The sequence below is a fragment of the Cherax quadricarinatus genome, chromosome 77 (assembly GCF_038502225.1).
Source record: "Cherax quadricarinatus isolate ZL_2023a chromosome 77, ASM3850222v1, whole genome shotgun sequence".
Classification (NCBI taxonomy): Eukaryota; Metazoa; Arthropoda; class Malacostraca; order Decapoda; family Parastacidae; genus Cherax; species Cherax quadricarinatus.
Window position 1 is genome coordinate 46,446 of NC_091368.1, and position 21,951 is coordinate 68,396.

The window sequence follows — 21,951 nt, forward strand, 5'->3', positions numbered from 1 at the left end:
CTGCACAGTGTAGTGTTGTACTGCACAGTGTAGTGTGTTGTACTGCACAGTGTAGTGTGTTGTACTGCACAGTGTAGTGTGTTGTACTGCACAGTGTAGTGTGTTGTACTGCACAGTGTAGTGTGTTGTACTGTACAGTGTAGTGTTGTACTGCACAGTGTAGTGTTGTACTGCACAGTGTAGTGTTGTACTGCACAGTGTAGTGTTGTACTGCACAGTGTAGTGTGTTGTACTGCACAGTGTAGTGTGTTGTACTGCACAGTGTAGTGTTGTACTGCACAGTGTAGTGTGATGTACTGCACAGTGTAGTGTGTTGTACTGCACAGTGTAGTGTATTGTATTGCACAGTGTAGTATGTTGTACTGCACAGTGTAGTGTACTGCACAGTGTAGTGTGTTGTGCTGCACAGTGTAGTGTGTTGTACTGCACAGTGTAGTGTGTTGTGCTGCACAGTGTATTGTGTTGTACTGCACAGTGTAGTGTGTTGTACTGCACAGTGTAGTGTGTTGTGCTGCACAGTGTATTGTGTTGTACTGCACAGTGTAGTGTTGTACTGCACAGTGTATTGTGTTGTACTGCACAGTGTAGTGTGTTGTGCTGCACAGTGTATTGTGTTTTGCTGCACAGTGTAGTGTGTTGTACTGCACAGTGTAGTGTGTTGTACTGCACAGTGTAGTGTGTTGTACTGCACAGTGTAGTGTGTTGTACTGCACAGTGTAGTGTGTTGTACTGCACAGTGTAGTGTGTTGTACTGCACAGTGTAGTGTGTTGTGCTGCACAGTGTATTGTGTTGTACTGCACAGTGTAGTGTGTTGTACTGCACAGTGTATTGTGTTGTACTGCACAGTGTAGTGTGTTGTGCTGCACAGTGTAGTGTGTTGTGCTGCACAGTGTATTGTGTTGTACTGCACAGTGTAGTGTGTTGTACTGCACAGTGTATTGTGTTGTACTGCACAGTGTAGTGTGTTGTGCTGCACACTGTAATGTGTCAAAGATCGCTTCGTTGCTGGCCGAAATGCACAATATAGATTTGTCTTTACTGTATCTATGTGGGTTTCTGAATTCCTGTATTATGCTCAGTGCTTTAAACGTCAACTGTTCGCTTATGTCATAATTTTAAGTATTCGTCTAGTTTCTGATTATTATTATTATTATTATTATTATTATTATTATTATTATTATTATTATTAAGTCATGGGGAAGCGTCAAAATTGTAGGCCATACGGCATCTGCAGAATGGGAGGTAATCAGGTTTGATCCAAGGAGGAAAAGTTAGCCCCAGTTTCTTGGATCAAAACCGTTTCATTTGCCAGCATCAAAGGTTACTGTGTGTAACACGCTATATCAATTCGTTCCAGATATATTTTTTTAGCGTATGGAATACAAATATGACACATTCACATGATCATGTGAAAAGGTGGATAGACTGTGATACATTCTATCAGATAGCGACATTTTTCTCTTCCCTCATGTGAATAGACAATCTATCAGAGAGATAGTTTTTTCATCTCTCGTGTGATGGAGCTGAGAAGAACAGTATCATATGGACACGGGAACACCTATTGCTCTTTGGGTTTTATGTCTGTATAAATCCCATCTGATGCTATCATCCAAGGGTCTCCTTCAGTGCACATCACATTGCCCAAGGTATATGGTTCCGTCTCTAGGCTTCCTGTTGAGACGTAGCCTTGTGAAAAATGGTGCAGATTTTGGTGAGCAAGAACGCCTCTGAAAAGGAAAAGTGTACGTCGAAGGATTCCTTTATTGAAGTCAGTCTCAAGGAAGATCCGAAACTCTCACCCAGAGTCCATTATATCCCAACATTCCCAGTAGATTCACCTCCCATATACACGTCATCCTCAAACTACTCTCCATATATTTCACACCCCAACAAACCTCTAGCTTCTGTAAGATCTGTTTCAGTGTCTGGAGCTCCTGGCAACGTAGAACGTGATCCTACCGAGGAGAGTGACACCTTAACGAAACCTCTATGCTACATCCAAGGTCTCTTCCTACCACCAAACACAAGAGGAAGCTGTGGAAAGAGCCAAGAAGAAGCACCAGAGGGCTCTCTCTCCCTCTCAAACCGTCACAGACCACCTTTCTTGAGGAGACGGAAAGCTGTTCATTTCGACATCTCTGAGAGTATATATATATATATATATATATATATATATAATATATATATTATATATATATATATTATATATATATATATAGGTAGTAGGTTGGTAGACAGCAACCACCCAGGGAAGTACTACCGTCCTGCCAGATGACTGTGAAACAAAAACCTGTAACTGTTTTGCATGATGGTAGGATTGCTGGTTTCTTTTTCTGTCTCATAAACACGCTAAGATAACAGGGATATCTTGCTACTCCTACTTACACTTTGGTCACACTTCACAGACACGCACATGCATATATATATATACATACATCTAGGTTTTTCTCTTTTTTCTAAATAGCTCTTGTTCTTTTTTATTTCTTCTATTGTCCATGGGGAAGTGGAAAAGAATCTTTCCTCCGTAAGCCATGCGTGTCGTATGAGGCGACTAAAATGCCGGGAGCAATGGGCTAGTAACCCCTTCTCCTGTATACAATTACTAAAAAAGAGAAGAAGAAAAACTTTATAAAACTGGGTTGCTTAAATGTGCGTGGATGTAGTGCGGATGACAAGAAACAGATGATTGCTGATGTTATGAATGAAAAGAAGTTGGATGTCCTGGCCCTAAGCGAAACAAAGCTGAAGGGGGTAGGAGAGTTTCAGTGGGGGGAAATAAATGGGATTAAATCTGGAGTATCTGAGAGAGTTAGAGCAAAGGAAGGGGTAGCAGTAATGTTAAATGATCAGTTATGGAAGGAGAAAAGAGAATATGAATGTGTAAATTCAAGAATTATGTGGATTAAAGTAAAGGTTGGATGCGAGAAGTGGGTCATAATAAGCGTGTATGCACCTGGAGAAGAGAGGAATGCAGAGGAGAGAGAGAGATTTTGGGAGATGTTAAGTGAATGTATAGGAGCCTTTGAACCAAGTGAGAGAGTAATTGTGGTAGGGGACTTGAATGCTAAAGTAGGAGAAACTTTTAGAGAGGGTGTGGTAGGTAAGTTTGGGGTGCCAGGTGTAAATGATAATGGGAGCCCTTTGATTGAACTTTGTATAGAAAGGGGTTTAGTTATAGGTAATACATATTTTAAGAAAAAGAGGATAAATAAGTATACACGATATGATGTAGGGCGAAATGACAGTAGTTTGTTGGATTATGTATTGGTAGATAAAAGACTGTTGAGTAGACTTCAGGATGTACATGTTTATAGAGGGGCCACAGATATATCAGATCACTTTCTAGTTGTAGCTATACTGAGAGTAAAAGGTAGATGGGATACAAGGAGAATAGAAGCATCAGGGAAGAGAGAGGTGAAGGTTTATAAACTAAAAGAGGAGGCAGTTAGGGTAAGATATAAACAGCTATTGGAGGATAGATGGGCTAATGAGAGCATAGGCAATGGGGTCGAAGAGGTATGGGGTAGGTTTAAAAATGTAGTGTTAGAGTGTTCAGCAGAAGTTTGTGGTTACAGGAAAGTGGGTGCAGGAGGGAAGAGGAGCGATTGGTGGAATGATGATGTAAAGAGAGTAGTAAGGGAGAAAAAGTTAGCATATGAGAAGTTTTTACAAAGTAGAAGTGATGCAAGGAGGGAAGAGTATATGGAGAAAAAGAGAGAAGTTAAGAGAGTGGTGAAGCAATGTAAAAAGAGAGCAAATGAGAGAGTGGGTGAGATGTTATCAACAAATTTTGTTGAAAATAAGAAAAAGTTTTGGAGTGAGATTAACAAGTTAAGAAAGCCTAGAGAACAAATGGATTTGTCAGTTAAAAATAGGAGAGGAGAGTTATTAAATGGAGAGTTAGAGGTATTGGGAAGATGGAAGGAATATTTTGAGGAATTGTTAAATGTTGATGAAGATAGGGAAGCTGTGATTTCGTGTATAGGGCAAGGAGGAATAACATCTTGTAGGAGTGAGGAAGAGCCAGTTGTGAGTGTGGGGGAAGTTCGTGAGGCAGTAGGTAAAATGAAAGGGGGTAAGGCAGCCGGGATTGATGGGATAAAGATAGAAATGTTAAAAGCAGGTGGGGATATAGTTTTGGAGTGGTTGGTGCAATTATTTAATAAATGTATGGAAGAGGGTAAGGTACCTAGGGATTGGCAGAGAGCATGCATAGTTCCTTTGTATAAAGGCAAAGGGGATAAAAGAGAGTGCAAAAATTATAGGGGGATAAGTCTGTTGAGTGTACCTGGTAAAGTGTATGGTAGAGTTATAATTGAAAGAATTAAGAGTAAGACGGAGAATAGGATAGCAGATGAACAAGGAGGCTTTAGGAAAGGTAGGGGGTGTGTGGACCAGGTGTTTACAGTGAAACATATAAGTGAACAGTATTTAGATAAGGCTAAAGAGGTCTTTGTGGCATTTATGGATTTGGAAAAGGCGTATGACAGGGTGGATAGGGGGGCAATGTGGCAGATGTTGCAAGTGTATGGTGTAGGAGGTAGGTTACTGAAAGCAGTGAAGAGTTTTTACGAGGATAGTGAGGCTCAAGTTAGAGTATGTAGGAAAGAGGGAAATTTTTTCCCAGTAAAAGTAGGCCTTAGACAAGGATGTGTGATGTCACCGTGGTTGTTTAATATATTTATAGATGGGGTTGTAAGAGAAGTAAATGCGAGGGTTTTGGCAAGAGGCGTGGAGTTAAAAGATAAAGAATCACACACAAAGTGGGAGTTGTCACAGCTGCTCTTTGCTGATGACACTGTGCTCTTGGGAGATTCTGAAGAGAAGTTGCAGAGATTGGTGGATGAATTTGGTAGGGTGTGCAAAAGAAGAAAATTAAAGGTGAATACAGGAAAGAGTAAGGTTATGAGGATAACAAAAAGATTAGGTGATGAAAGATTGAATATCAGATTGGAGGGAGAGAGTATGGAGGAGGTGAACGTATTCAGATATTTGGGAGTGGACGTGTCAGCGGATGGGTCTATGAAAGATGAGGTGAATCATAGAATTGATGAGGGAAAAAGAGTGAGTGGTGCACTTAGGAGTCTGTGGAAACAAAGAACTTTGTCCTTGGAGGCAAAGAGGGGAATGTATGAGAGTATAGTTTTACCAACGCTCTTATATGGGTGTGAAGCGTGGGTGATGAATGTTGCAGCGAGGAGAAGGCTGGAGGCAGTGGAGATGTCATGTCTGAGGGCAATGTGTGGTGTGAATATAATGCAGAGAATTCGTAGTTTGGAAGTTAGGAGGAGGTGCGGGATTACCAAAACTGTTGTCCAGAGGGCTGAGGAAGGGTTGTTGAGGTGGTTCGGACATGTAGAGAGAATGGAGCGAAACAGAATGACTTCAAGAGTGTATCAGTCTGTAGTGGAAGGAAGGCGGGGTAGGGGTCGGCCTAGGAAGGGTTGGAGGGAGGGGGTAAAGGAGGTTTTGTGTGCGAGGGGCTTGGACTTCCAGCAGGCATGCGTGAGCGTGTTTGATAGGAGTGAATGGAGACAAATGGTTTTTAATACTTGACGTGCTGTTGGAGTGTGAGCAAAGTAACATTTATGAAGGGATTCAGGGAAACCGGCAGGCCGGACTTGAGTCCTGGAGATGGGAAGTACAGTGCCTGCACTCTGAAGGAGGGGTGTTAATGTTGCAGTTTAAAAACTGTAGTGTAAAGCACCCTTCTGGCAAGACAGTGATGGAGTGAATGATGGTGAAAGTTTTTCTTTTTCGGGCCACCCTGCCTTGGTGGGAATCGGCCGGTGTGATAATAAAAAAAAAAAAAAAAAAAATATATATATATATATATATATATATATATATATATATATTTTACTTGTCTCTTACATTTCTTAACTTTTGTTGTCACACCTTTCCTTATCTTTTATCTTTAACTTGTGTGCACACTATCCTTTGAGCCGTGAGTGTGCGTGTATTTGTGAACTGGCATGTGTGTGTGTGTGTGTTTGCCTGTATGATTTTGCTGGCACATATGTTAAGGAACTTGTGAGTTACGAGTGTTTGAGTGTAAATCAGTGTGTTTTATGTATTAGCGTGTGTGAGTGCGTGTATGTGATGTACGCAAATATGTGTTATTCAATGTCTACATGGCTACTAATACATCACGCCTGGCGTTTTTGTCAATAATCCGAATTAAATGCATGAACTGTTTTGTTCTTGTGAGAATCCGGATTTATTTATTACATGTTAAGTAAAAAAAATTCTGCTCCTTATTCTCTCACCACGTATTCCTTATCTTTTCTTTCTTCTCTCTCTCTCTCTCCTCCACTTCCTGATTTTCCTCTCCTTCAGTCACCCCCCCCCTCTCATCCCCTCACTTCCCATCAACCTCGTTATTATGAAGCAGACACACACCTCATTATAGTGACTCACCGACCAGACCCAACAAGGCAGTTAGGTAGAGCCTAACTGCCTTGTTAAGTGCGTGACATCTCAATGACTTTGTTGATGGTAAGCGGATGAATCAGTGGATGTCTTGTGGATAATTGGATGATGCATAAATGGCTGTATTCTGCATAAATTGATGGATTTAGGTTGATTAGTTGGGTTGAACGATTGGAGAATTATTAGGAATAATTTGTTTGCTCAATAATTGGATGAAGGAATAAATGGATAATGAAAGGGGTAAATAGATAAAGAATTAAATGTCTTTGAATGGTATTTCCGGTATGAATGGATTTGTGGATGGATTTTTTTTTGTGATATAGGACAGAGTGGATAATGTAGTGTAAGGTCTAGTGGGTCGTGTATTGGCAACACTTGTAAATAATAAGCCAATATATTTTCGTTGGATTAATTCGCACACAACCCACACTTAAAAGCGAAACTCTGTGACAATATTTAGACTTTCCTGGACTAATGTGATATGACAATGGTCTAGCAGGGACCGAAACATCGTTTTAAGGTTCCCCTTCGTTGTGGGTTTTGGTAAGAAAATGGTGTTCATTATCAGTATTATCTTAACATTCTAGAGTAATTATATTTATCTAAGACATAAATTGTATCGCAAGTAATGCAGTAGTAATATAAATCCCTCATTTACATTACTTTCTAGTATATAATAAACGAGATCTTCAGACCAATCAGTAGCTATTTCTTCATCTCGTTTAGGTAGTTCTTGCTGCATTCAGTTGAATAGCTTAGAGCAGGGGTTCCCAGCCGGGGGTTCACGGACCCCCGGGGGTTGGAGATGGCATATCAGGGTGGGAGATAGCATTTCAAGGGGTGGGAGATGGCATTTCAGGGGAAGATGGCATTTCAGGGGGTGGGAGATGGCATTTCATGGGGGAAATGGCATTTCAGGGGGGAGATGGCATTTCAGGGGGTGGAAGATGGCAATTCAGGGGGTGGTAGATAAAATTTGAAGGGTATGCGACAAAGAGTCGTATTTATTTTACCAAAAACTTTTCTAATTGCTCAGTTTAGATTTGTATTTTATGCATTTAATCTACAAATGTGATAACTTTTGTAATATATGAAAGGTTAGGAACCCCTGACTTAGTACAGGCGAATAACATAATATTATCTTGGTTTCTCATATTTTGAAAGTTCTCGTTATTCAGCCCGTCTGGTTCTCTACAGTTCGGAAAGTAATAGCTATGCGCCTTTAAGGTTTAATGTTCAGATATGGTTAAAGACTCGCTCGCCATGGGTTCTAACCCCATCAATACCGTGGTTGGTTTTCTAACGTGCTATTTTTGACGTCTTTCCAGTGGTTCGTGTGGGTTTTTTGTACCTACTTTGCTCCCACTAGTTAACTATCATTACCACCACTAGCAGCACCACCAACACTTCTACTACCACCATTATCACCTCCACCACCATCGCCACCACCACAACTGGGCAACACAAACAAAACTATCACCACAGCCATCACCACCTCCACAACTACCATCACCACCAACACCACCACAACTACCATCACCACCAACACCACCACAACTACCATCACCACCAACACCACCACAACTACCAACACCACCACAACTACAACTACTACAATCATTACCATCACCACCACAACTACCAAAACCACCACCACCACTACCAAAACGCTTGTCTACTATTGACCGGCGTCTCATGTTTCTCTCTCTCTCTCTCTCTCTCTCTCTCTCTCTCTCTCTCTCTCTCTCTCTCTCTCTCTCTCTCACCCTTACTACTGTTGTTGCTGTTGTTTTTGTTCCTCTTTTTTCTTATTGCTGTTGATCTTTTCTTCACTAATTGTTATGCTTATTCAACTTTTCATGATCTTCTCTTTCTGATCCTTGTTCCTCTTTTTGTTTGTGTACAGCTGTAATTTTCAACCTAAGGAAGATTTATCTAGAACATAAATATTAACAAAATACACACACACAATGTATGAATGTATATCTAGTGGGTTATTCATTTCATAGATTATTTATCTCGTCCATCCCTTCAGAGGCTGGACGGGAGCCAAGGATGCAGCCGGCATTTCCCCTCTGGATATCCACACTTAGACACTGGATCAGGTCAATGGGAGCCCTTGGATTTCTAGTGGTATCGATGAGTCTGGAACTCGGTTCTTTACGAAGCCTGTTGCACGTGTTTTCTCATGGTTCAAGGATCTCCGATTCTATTCCAACAAGTTGGCACTGATGGCCAAGGTCTCCATATCTACTGAATTTTAATTCTTTCCTGTGATCAACAGCCGTTATAGCCCCATGTTAAGTGTCTTCTCTGCTTTCAGGGATTGAATGTAATCCTATCAGGTTAGCGGGATTACTAGGATTGATACGAGGAATCAGTGATGCCATTCAGCCGTTCACCTAGTCGAAGTGTGGCTCATCTTGTTGACCTCGCTGCGTCTGCATGCCAATCCTTGATGTTACGGCAATTTAGACCAGGGCTTGTGCCTTGTCAATAAATACATTTATATTCGGTGTGGATTGATTCAACAAGGCGGAGAGATACTGAAATATGAAGGGTCTTTCGGTAGAGACGCAGGCCCATCACAGAAATAGGAATTGTTAGGAGGAAGTTTCCAGAGTGATGTGAGCTCGCCAAGCAACAGTAATAAGAAAGTGGGAGCTAGGAGCAGTGATGCTATCTTAACCCCCCCCCAAAAAAAAGGTGCATGCACTGAAAATAAAATCCAAAATCACACAAGGATAATTTCTGTCCATCTAGTGTCACACCCCCCACTACCTCCTCCCCCTCATTCAAGACGATGACGTCATGGCTGTCACTCCCCGCCTTTCTTGACTTATAATTTATGGGCATTGGGAAAGGCGGCCAGTCGATAATAAGACGCCAAGGAGGGTTGTATGTTCCCTCTTGTTGTTACGTTGCCTGCTAGTCTTTTTTTTTTCCTCTGGCTTATATTTTGTTTTAATAATGAACTGAAATTCTCAGACAATACTTCATCTTGCTTGTAATAAGTGCAATTTAATTTAGTTTAATCCAACTAAATATGTTTTAGATAAGTTTACAATAATTTAATAATAAACACAATGAAATGTATTTTTTTCGTTGGGTTCAGAATGTTTTTGTGCGAAATTATTGCATAAACAAATTTTCGCTTACCTTATTCGGCGTATTTCTTGCCGAATAAGGCGCACAATATTTCTCTTTCTTTTCTATCGATTTCTATTTCTCGTACACAACAAAAACAATCATCTTTGTCTCTTTCTCCACAGGTTAGCGAGGAGTGCAGGACCTTGAAGCATACACTTACACAAGTGGAGACTGACTGGTCCTCGACCAAGGTTCAAGTTGGAAGTCTACAGAACAAATTCGGCAACCTGGAGTCTGTACTTCGGGTGAGTTGCCCATCTAGTCTCTCCTTCTCCACATCTCCCTTTCTTGTTTTCAACCCACCCCTGTCTCACCCTTCCACCAGTACTCCCAACCTCCATAGGGTTCTAACCCCGCCCATGGTATGGTTTCTCCAACTACTACTTCCCCACCACCTTCTCCACTCCTAACCATCACAGCTTCTGTCTATTTCATTCCATCGCCTCCCCTTTTCTCATTCCCTTACCTTCCTTCTCTATATTCCTCTCTATAATACCCCTCTTCGAATCTTGCTTTGTATGTCAGATCTCACAGCATGGTTATTCCCATATATTCTTATCTCTGGTGTAATCATACATGATGCTTCTCCTGCTGTCAGGACGCAGGTTAAAGGTTCATCATGCGTCAGACGATTGAAAGTATCTCTGATGTTCATTTAAAATACATACGTCTTTTCCTCTAATACTTCTGTGTATAATCAATTGTAATCTTGTGAACGAAAATTGACGACCAAATGAATTACAAGATTACTTAGTTCATATATTACATATTCAAATGGCTTCAAAAAGAAAATAAAATATTCTTCCTCGAAGCCATTTTATCCACTTTTCCGAGGCTATGGGTCCCACAATTTGGACCAGAGGTAGATCCTATATATATATATATATATATATATATATATATATATATATATATATATATATATATATATATATTCTCCACGCAGTACTCTCTCACATAAGGCGGAAGTTGCTTTCCTAAAGAGAGCATTTTGCATTAACCATTGTTGTGTAAAGTGAAGAATACATGGTAAAATAAAATTTCGGTCTAGGGGATCAAAATAGAATCATTCAAGTTTACCTACAATAGTTTTTTCTTATCTTGGAAATTATTTGTGTTGAAGGTACCTGCTGGTATTGAATACTCGCTGTATGTAGTTGTAGGGATTGAGTCTTATCTTCTGGCCCTAACTCTGGCCCTAATAGTAGGTGAGGGTGTTACTGATTTATATTACTGCCTCATACATGTTCATATAGTTGTTGTACAGAGCCACATTAATAAATTTGCACCAAAAGGAACTTAGAAAACGTACCTAACCTTATTATAACAAGAACAATTTATTTTAGCCTAACCCAACTAAATATATTTTAGATTTGTTTACAATAATTTAATACAAAACAAACACAATGAAATACATTTTTTTTTCATTAGGTTCAGAATGATTTTTGGCGAAATTATTGCATAGACAAATTTTCGCTTGTCCTATATGGCAAGATGAGCGTTGCTATTTAAGCCAAGATCGCAAGTTCTGCCTATTCGGCACGACATATATATATATATATATATATATATATATATATATATATATATATATATATATATATATATATATATATATATATATATATATATATATAATTTTGTATTTCTTAATAGCTCTTAATCCTTCAGTATTACCTTAGCAACCTGGCGTGAGACCTGACGTGAGACCTGACGTGAGACCTGGCTGTGGGCACCCTAATCTCTGAACCACTTAGATAATAATTAAAAGATGCTGATAAAAAATAACAGTGTGACTCTGTAAATGATCGAACCCGGACCGAAATATTGTCGTAAACTCCTCTCTTCCATGTGCAGGTTATTTGTGTAATGCTGATGAAAGTTTTATTTTTGTTTCATTTAACGAATGATATAGAAATATCACAATTCCATCAGTCATTCAGAAGTAAATTTTTAATTAGGTCACAAAACTATGAATTTTTTCTCCATACTTCAGTCTTTCAGCTTCCTAAAACTCGAGTGTTACTAATGTTATGGATTTTTATGAAATTTTCATATATATTTTTAAATATTAGTGAAATTTTGACGTTTCATATATATTTTTTACTTTATGAATACGTTAGGAAACGTTGGTTTACGGCATACACTAAGAATCTTCGTTTTGTACTGAATGCACATTTACACTTAAATTTTAAATGCCTCTGAGGAGTAAATATATGACAATAGGTGACAGTATCTAGAAGAATAGACACGCCAGTAAAAGTAATTCCTTACCTAAACAACCCAAACTTGGGGGGGGGGAACTTGGGGGGACGTTTCGCCCATCCTTTCATCACTACAAGCCACACTTTCATAAGTGTTCCAGCCACGGTATAGTGATTTTTTTTCGTGATTTCATTCCCTGTGATCTCAGCTAAGTGAGCACCCCCACAATCTTATGCACCAGTCACACACAACATTAATGTTCCAAGCACCGTCTAGAGTTTTACAGGCATTGTATAACTCCTGTGAGTCTCATTGTATAACTCCTGTGAGTCTCATTGTATAACTCCTGTGAGTCTCATTGTATAACTCCTGTGAGTCTCATTGTATAACTCCTGTGAGTCTCATTGTATAACTCCTGTGAGTCTCATTGTATAACTCCTGTGAGTCTCATTGTATAACTCCTGTGAGTCTCATTGTATAACTCCTGTGAGTCTCATTGTATAACTCCTGCGAGTCTCATTGTATAACTCCTGCGAGTCTCATTGTATAACTCCTGCGAGTCTCATTGTATAACTCCTGCGAGTCTCATTGTATAACTCCTGCGAGTCTCATTGTATAACTCCTGTGAGTCTCATTGTATAACTCCTGTGAGTCTCATTGTATAACTCCTGTGAGTCTCATTGTATAACTCCTGTGAGTCTCATTGTATAACTCCTGTGAGTCTCATTGTATAACTCCTGTGAGTCTCATTGTATAACTCCTGTGAGTCTCATTGTATAACTCCTGTGAGTCTCATTGTATAACTCCTGTGAGTCTCATTGTATAACTCCTGTGAGTCTCATTGCTTCTCGACGAATACATTAACATTAATTATTTGAGTCTTATAGGAGAATCGTATCTAAGACGAGACATACAGATTGCTATATTGCCATAACACATGAACTTCTTGTGATTCTAATGATTTTTTCCTTCGCCAGAGTAAAATGCTTCCTAATGTATTAGTTGAATGTATAATGATCTGAGTGGTGAAACTGCTGTGGCAATCTGACTTAATTTCTGACCTATTTAATGTATTTTAGGTCACGTGGGTACCAGAGTGGTTATAGTGAATTGTGTGTGTGTGTTTGTGTGTATACAATTACCTATTTGTAACTGTAGAATCAGAGCTGTGCCCATTGTGTCCCGACTTCAGTAATTTGTTCTTCGTATAATTCTTTTGGCATTTCCAATGACTGAAGCATTAATTACATCCGCTTGTAATTAATTCCATTAATCTGTCACTATGTGTGTGTGTGTGTGTGTGTGTGTGTGTGTGTGTGTGTGTGTGTGTGATACAGGGGCCTGCCGAGACGGTCCAGAATGGCTACAACATCTTTATACTTGGTTTTTGGCTCTCTCTTCGTGGCTTCCAAGTGTCATTTTCTCTTTCTTATTTGGGCTTCTCTTATTTTCTCTCTCTCTCTCGTTGCGGTGTTTTCTTGTTTTGGCCCAAGTATTTTGTCCTTTATTCTCTTATTTATCTCTTATGCTTACTTTTCTAATTTTCCCTCTCAACTGTAGTTCCCTTCGTACCATCGTTAGCTTCAAAAGATTTTTTTTTTCATTTTTTCTATCACTTTTAATATATTGTATAACAATTCTGCTATTACTAAACATATTTTTTTCGTTAATAAAACGAGTGATTCCATTTCTCCGGAACATGTTGAAATTATTTTTAGCATCACTCATAACTGAATAAGACACCACTCTTTTGAAATCGGATGCTTTCAGGACTAAATCGTCCATACTTTAGTCAGTACTAACCCTAGTGGAACCCCCATGCTCCAAATGTCCCCATTCCGCTACCTCTTCCTATCCAAACACACGTTATTTCCTTCTTAATCTTGATCCAATGTAGTGCTTCTTCTGTTATTTCTGAGCGCTCCTCTAACTTTTGGTCCAGTCTCCCGTACACTACTGCATAAAATGTCTTCTTACAGTCCAGAAATATGCAGCCAACTCATCCCTCTCACTTTCTCCTACGTGTGTGTGTGTACTCACCTATTTGTGGTTGCAGGGGTCGAGTCTTAGCTCCTGTGTGTGTGTGTGTGTGTGTGTGTGTGTGTGTATACTCACCTATTTGTACTCGCCTATTTATGGTTGCAGGGGTCGAGTCTTAGCTCCTGGCCCCGCCTCTTCACCGGTTGCTACTGGGCCCTCTCTCTCCCAGCTCCATGAGCTTTATCAAACCTCGTCTTAAAACTGTGTATGGTTCCTGCCTCCACTACGTCATTTTCTAGGCTATTCCACTGCCTTACAACTCTATGACTGAAGAAATACTTCCTACTATCTCTCTGACTCATTTGTGTCTTCAACTTCCAATTGTGGCCTCTTGTTTCTGTGTCCCCTCCCTGGAACATCCTGTCTTTGTCCACCTTGTCTATTCCACGCAGTATTTTATATGTCGTTATCATGTCTCCCCTGACCCTCCTGTCCTCCAGTGTCGTCAGGCCGATTTCCCTTAATCTTTCTTCATAGGACATTCCCCTTAGCTCTGGAACTAACCTTGTCGCAAACCTTTGTACTTTCTCTAGTTTCTTGACGTGCTTTATCAAGTGCGGGTTCCAAACAGGTGCTGCATACTCCAGTATGGGCCTGACATACACGGTGTACAGTGTCTTGAATGATTCCTTACTAAGGTATCGGAATGCTGTTCTCAGGTTTGCCAGGCGCCCATATGCTGCAGCAGTTATCTGATTGATGTGTGCTTCCGGAGACATGCTCGGTGTTATACTCACCCCAAGATCTTTCTCCTTGAGTGAGGTTTGCAGTCTTTGGCCACCTAGCCTATACTCTGTCTGTGGTCTTCTGTGCCCTTCCCCTATCTTCATGACTTTGCATTTGGCAGGATTAAATTCGAGAAGCCATTTGCTGAACCAGGTGTCCAGTCTGTCCAGGTCTCTTTGAAGTCCTGCCTGGTCCTCATCAGATTTAATTCTCCTCATTAACTTCACATCATCTGCAAACAGGGACACTTCTGAGTCTAACCCTTCCATCATGTCGTTCACATATACCAAAAATAGCACTGGTCCTAGGACCGACCCCTGTGGGACCCCGCTCGTCACAGGTGCCCACTATGATACATCATTACGTACCATGACTCGTTGTTGCCTCCCTGTCAGGTATTCTCTGATCCATTGCAGTGCCCTTCCTGTGTGTGTGTGTGTGTGTGTGTGTGTGTGTGTGTGTGTGTGTGTGTTCCCATGCGTGCAAGAGTGTGCGTGGGAGGTCATGCATGTATAAGAGTTGTGTTAGCTTGGGAATTATTTCTTACAACTGTTTAAATTAGTTTGCATTTTAAAAATATTTATTTTGTAATGGACTAGTTCCGACGAGAAATTATGTTTACATTGGTGATAATAATTATTTTGATAAAATACTCCGTGTATCTGACAGCATATATATATAGATATATATATATATATATATAGATATATATATATATATAATGTCGTGCCGAATATGTAAAACTGGCCAATTAGCAAGAACTCATTTAAAATTAAGTCCTTTCTAAAATTTTCTCTTATATGTTTAAAGATATGTTTTTTTCATTAATGTTGATCTAAAAAATTTTAATTTTGGACCAAAAGAATCTTAGAAAACTTACCTAACCTTATTATAACAAGCGCAATTTATTTTAGCCTAACCCAACTAAATATATTTTAGATTTGTTTACAATAATTTAATACTAAACAAACACAGTGAAATATATTTTTTTCGTTAGGTTCAGAATGATTTTGGCGAAATTATTGCATACACAAATTTTCGCTTGTCCTATATGGCAAGATGAGCGTTCCTATTTAAGCCAAGATCGCAAGTTCTGCCTATTCGGCACGATATATATATATATATATATATATATATATATATATATATATATATATATATATATATATATATATATATATATATATATATATATATACATGGTCTTAATTAGGTACTTCCTCATTCATGACCTTTTGTTAACTATTTTTATTTGGCATTAAAATGACCAAGTATTTTGACCTTATTGTTGTACAATGTCTTATGTCTATCTAGTATGTGTTTGTACTTCTGATACTTGAGGACTACTGATTCTATTAAATCTTTTTTTTTTTTTGGGGTGAAATAGTACTTTTGACTGATTTCGTACTGATAATTCTCTCTCTCTCTCCTACCTGCACACCCAAAATATTAAATTGATTTCTTTCCCTCTTATGGTATTTCGCGCCTGTCGCGCTCTGTCACTCACGTTGCACCTATATCATCTTCCACCTACCCCATCTACCATGTATCTCACCTTATCTACCGTCTACTCTGGTGTATTCGATGCAGTCTACCACTTATGCTCTCCACGCTCTCTACCTATTTTTTTTACCACAAACTAAATCGCTATGTACTCCCTGATGTTCCCTACCCATCTCTTCGCACTCAGTAACACATTCTACATAACTTTCAATACTCTCTGACCTCTTATACCTGCCTCTGTTCACTCCATGACGTCATCTACCTGTCTCTGCTCACTCCATGACGTCATGTACTTTCATGGCACACCTTGACGTCACTTCTCTCTCACTCAATCGTCTGGTGGTGTTGGTGGCGTCGAAGCTTGAAGATGTGTATGGATTTGCTGACGGTTCGAGACCCCGAGGGGGCAGCAGTCTCGAGACCGTCTTGATTGTGAGTATTCACCGCCACCTTCCCCTTTAAATCCCCTCCTCTAGTTTCCCCTTTCCCCTTAAATCTTATCGCCTCTCTCCCCTCTACTTCCCTATTGCGAGTCCCCAGCGCATCATTTCCCTTAAATATCCACGAGTTTCCTCCATTTCAAACCTCATTAATTCCTTTCCACTAAAAATCTTTCCCTTAGTTTCTCATCGGTTATTAAATCCATCACTCGTCCCCTCCCTCATAAATCCCCTGTAGTTCCTTCTTCATCCCCCTCTAGTTCCCTTCCCTTAAATCTATCATTACTCTTTTTTACCCTTCAGTCTTTCCTTGTTCCTTCATGCCGTCATAGATTAGTTTACCATACTAGATGAGCTATCCCACCATTAAATAATTTTTTTAATGGGCGCATCAATTAAGTCATGGAAAAACATATTTCTTGTAAATATCATATTTGTTAGCCTTAATTCTAAATTTGTGTTTTATATAACTGCTTTCAATACCAGATAACACATCCCCCTTAAAATCACCTCTCTCTGCTGATACTCTCCTCTTATGGATGATCTCCCACTTATACATACATACACATACACGGTATATACGCTGAGAGGTGTATTTCTCAGTGTATATATCCCGAGAATTTACTTAAATCAGGGATTCAAGAATTCTTGTAGTCGACAGGTTTGAAACCACATTAATTGTATACATAACCTCCTCGACTTCATATAGTTACCTCCCTTCTCCTCTAGGATGCGGGGAGATCTTATAGACACAAGAATAGATTTTTTACGATGGTAAATTGACGTTAATAATTTTTAGTCCTTTCTTTTCACTTCCTAGAACAAATCTGACTACCTCCCATTCTCCAGGAGACGAAGAATGGGACGTAACACTAAGAACTCCCCTCCCCCCGAATGTAACAAGCCCTGCCTGTCTCCCATCCTTACCTAAGTAGCTTTCAGAGCGTTGTCTCAGTCGTTCTTAAGTAGTTTAACTCCTGCTTCACCACGAGTAAGCTAGACTACCTGCTGCCTCTTTCTTCTTGAATGGTCTTCTTTCCGTCCCTCCTAGTCCTTCCTGTCATCCTCTTTCGCCTCATTTGTGGACTGAATAGGTACGTAAATGAGAATGTTTGGGTGTGAGAAGGACCGTGTAGCATAGGCCGGTAGACCTATTGCAGTGCTCCTATTATTCCTCCCAGCTTCCTTTCATTTCTCATCTTCCTCCTTTTTTCCCCTCTATTTCCTCCCTTTCATTCTCCTCTACCTAATGATTCTCTTCTTTCTCTTCCTCCTCCTCTATTTCCTTTTCCTTCCGCTCGTTTCCAACTCCTGTCCACGCTGCCCCTTCTCAATTTATGTGTTGCTGATTCTTCACTGCTTCCTTGTGTGTTATCTTGTGTGTTATCTTGTGTGTTATCTTGTGTGTTATCTTGTGTGTTATCTTGTGTGTTATCTTGTGTGTTATCTTGTGTGTTATCTTGTGTGTTATCTTGTGTGTTATCTTGTGTGTTATCTTGGCCTTGACTTCTTGTTACCCCCGATGATGTGTGTTGCTGTGGGTCTGTTGTGTCTGTGGTCCCTCTGTGTACTACGCATACACACACACACACACACACACACACACACACACACACACACACACACACACACACACACACACACACACACACACACACACGCGCGCGCGCACACAAACACATACACTTACACACACACACACATACACTTACACACATACACTTACACACACACACTTACACACATACACTTACACTCATACGCTTACACACATACGCTTACACACACACACACACACACACACACACACACACACACACACGCATGTTGGTATGAGTTACCCTATACCAGCATGTTTGTTCATGTTATTGTAGTTATTTGGTCATCCATTGCTACATTTTATCTATATCATTATATATATTATATATATATATATATATATATATATATATATATATATATATATATATATATAATATATATATATATATATATATATATATAATGTATATAATGTCATGCAGAATAAGTAAAACTGATCAATTAGCAACAATTTATTTAAAATTAAATTCTTTCTAAAATTTTCTCTTGTACATTAAAAGATGTATATTTTTCATTTATGTTAATATGAAAATTAATGATTTTGTACCAGAAGAACCTTAGGAAACTTACCTAACCTCATTATAATAAGTACATTTTAATTTAGCCTAATCCAACTAAATATATTTTATATAGGTTAATTTAATTAACGAACACAATAAAATATATTTTTTTTAGTTAGGCTCAGAATGATTTTTGGGAAATTACTGCCTACACAAATTTTCGCTTGCATTATTCGGCAAGAAGAGCTTTGTTATTTAAGTCAAAATCGCAAGTTTTACCTACTTGACACTATATATATATATATATATATATATATATATATATATATATATATATATATATATATATATATATATATATATATATATAATGATTTTCATCGTCTTATGAATTATATTACTGGAGAGAGGTGAAGAAAATAATACTTATATACTGTAAACATATTTAATTAACATATGTTAGCATAGCAAAAAGCACAATTTGAAGAATCGTCTGTCTTGGAGTTAAGTTGAGAAATCTTGAAGTCTCTGCCTTCACTCAGCTGTTTTTAGGAATGTATAATATTATTTGATCTTTCTCTTTCTCTCTCTCTATCTCTCTCTCCCTCTCCTCCCTTACATATTTTGGTATCTGTACGGAGTTAAACTAGATACATGAGGAGACAATTCTCTTTGCCTGGTCTCAGATCAAGCCGCGGGGGCGTTGACCCCTGAAACCCTCTTCAGGTCTTCTGGTATATCCCAGAATATATTTTCACACACTCTAAAGCCCTAAGTGGTTAGAACGGTATTAGAATTCCCTTATTTCCAAGCTCTTGCTGTGAATAGCACTGAATATATTGTTCTTTTACATCATTAATATAATTTGGCATTTTAAACAATCATTTCTCTTTAAATGGTTTTGAGCGAAAGGCATTAAATGGCACAGAACTTGATAATGGTCCTAAACTGATCGAAACACTAAGTTTATTAGTAATCTATTTTTAATAGTGCAATACTGAAAAAAATAGCTTATTTGTGTGAAACGATGGAGGTTTAATCCTACTTCGGAGTTTCGATCCACCGTTCCCCGTGATAAGTCAAGTGTGTGGTGCCATATAACTGCATCTTCGTCTCCTTACTATCGTCTTCGTACCTCATACTATTACTCGATAGTTGCTAGTATGGGGCGATAGCTGCGATCATCATCGCAACTATCGCTCATATATCATGCAGCAGCTGCTGCATGATCTAGGAGCGACGAGCAGAAAGGCAGGGCCAAGAGCTAAGGCTCGATCCCTTGCAGCCACGTATAGTTGAGTGCATATAGGTGAGTACACACGTCAATTAAGGACTTTCAAATATATCTCAAATTCCATCAATGCAGCAATAGTTAATTTAAGGACACGTCAAGCATCTGATTAGTTATATAAGTATTTTTCTTCGGATAGTCTTTAAGAAAATAGTCTCTTTTGAACGAGTCGAAATCACCTTTTACCCGCTGATAAGCTTCCAGTGAATAGTTTTGGGGAATCATGGCAGAACTGGTAAGCTGTTAGTCTGTGTGTGGCAGGTGCACGCATTCTGACGCAAGCACCACATCATCGTATAGCAGGCACGCATCCTGGTGGTGTGCAAGTAGAAGTGTTCAACAAGCAGTGTTCCATCCCCAGCAAATGAAAGATGCTGCCGACAAGCGGCGAGACTTGGAGAGGCAACATGCCGAGGCTCTGGCCCAGCTGCGCGAGAGACAGGCGTCCATTGCTGATCCTTCGAAGGCCAACGAGAAGGAACGCAAGGCTTCCGTCGAGGTAGTCGAAGCTCTGCAGGTGAGTCCAGCTTCGTCATTTTCTGATTTTTACTTAGGTGTGAAGCGGTTAATTCATAAGAACATAAGAATGGAGGAACACTGCACCAGGCCTACTGGCCCATACAAGGCAAGTCCTTGTCAAAAACCACCCACTCCCACCCACACGCCTGTCCAACCCTTTCCCGAAGCTACCCGCCCACATATTTGTCTAGTCTTCTTCCAAAGCCGCCTAGGAATTCGCTTCAGTACCTCAGGTACTAATCAAACCCTTCCCTTTTTCACTCATTTGTCCAATCTCTCTTTAAAGTTACCCTCTGTTACCTTATTCGGAAGATTGCTCCACACATCTACAACTCTGTCGTGTTGGTTATGCTGGTCTAGTGGAGCTCGGTTTTCCGTCGGTGGTGTAGGTAACCCAGCATAAGATGTGGTGGAGGCTTGATCATCCCTTCATTAAACCACAAAGTTGGAGAATGCATTTCCTGATCGACTTCAAACCTTAAACGCAACGCTGTTGTATCTTAGAGAAAGACTTGGGCTGTATAAGTGCCAGTTTACCAGTTTTTTTGAAAAAAAAAATTATGAAATCGAAATGCTTGTATTCATGCAATAATTTGCAAATGCCTCAGTGCGATAACCTGAAGTTGCAACTTCTGAGCTTCAATCATAAACTATTTTAGGGTATTGGTGTCTGTGAAATATAGAATGCCACTTCTGATTGTCTTATATTGACAAAGATGATGTATCTAGTTTTGTTGAAGGTTCGACCTGGTTTTGGGTTGTCGAGAAACTGCCAATTTTGTCATCTTTACTGAAGGAATTAGAACATTAGTGTTCATTTAGGAACTCGTGAGTGTCTCCACTAATTGGCTTCATATTTTCAACTCTGATATTGAACTGCACCAAAAACTAATGCCTCGCTCTGTACTGTTCTTTTTCAGTGCAATGAGGTAGAGGAGGCTGGTCTTAAAAGACAGGGAGAAACCTTTCTAAGATCATTGAGAATAATGAACAAAAATGCACAATACAGTGACTGGAACAATAGACAAATAACCCACACATAGGAAAAAGAAGCTTATGAATGCGTTTCGGTCTGACTTGAACCATTTACAAAGCCTCACTGTGAGTTTGTAAATGGTCAGAGTGGGGCCGAAACGTCATCGTAAGCTCTTCTCTCCTGGTTATTTGTTTCATTGTGGTTGTCGGGCCAGGGCATATGAGATATAGGGGACATTTTTTTTCAGACCACTGAAGTATATGGGGCTGAGCTTATAAGATAGAGGAGCACCTTTCTCAGATTGAAAAGCCATATTTATATTTACGTATTTAAACGTGAGAGCTAAGTTTCTAGGGATCAAGCAGCGCCTTAGGGATTGAAATTAATCAGGTTTGATCTAAGGAAAGGGAGGGTAAATCCTCTTCCTCAGATCAAAAGCTTTTCAGCAGCATTAAAACCCTCTTCAAAGGGCGAATTTAATTATATGTGAATATTTCTGCCTCGCGACATCCTAGTTCAGCTGTTGATGCCGGTGAAGGGATCTTGTTCCATGTGATTGTAGCTAT

General features: G+C 39.5%; 1 protein-coding gene across 1 annotated transcript in view; it reads left to right on the forward strand.

Moving 5' to 3' along the window:
* The window catches only part of LOC128701979 (RIMS-binding protein 2), a gene marked incomplete at its 3' end in the record, with an annotated part of 174,744 nt that overhangs the window by 44,606 nt on the left and 108,187 nt on the right, over positions 1-21,951 (forward strand). The window contains 1 exon segment of the mRNA XM_070101419.1: positions 9,706-9,828.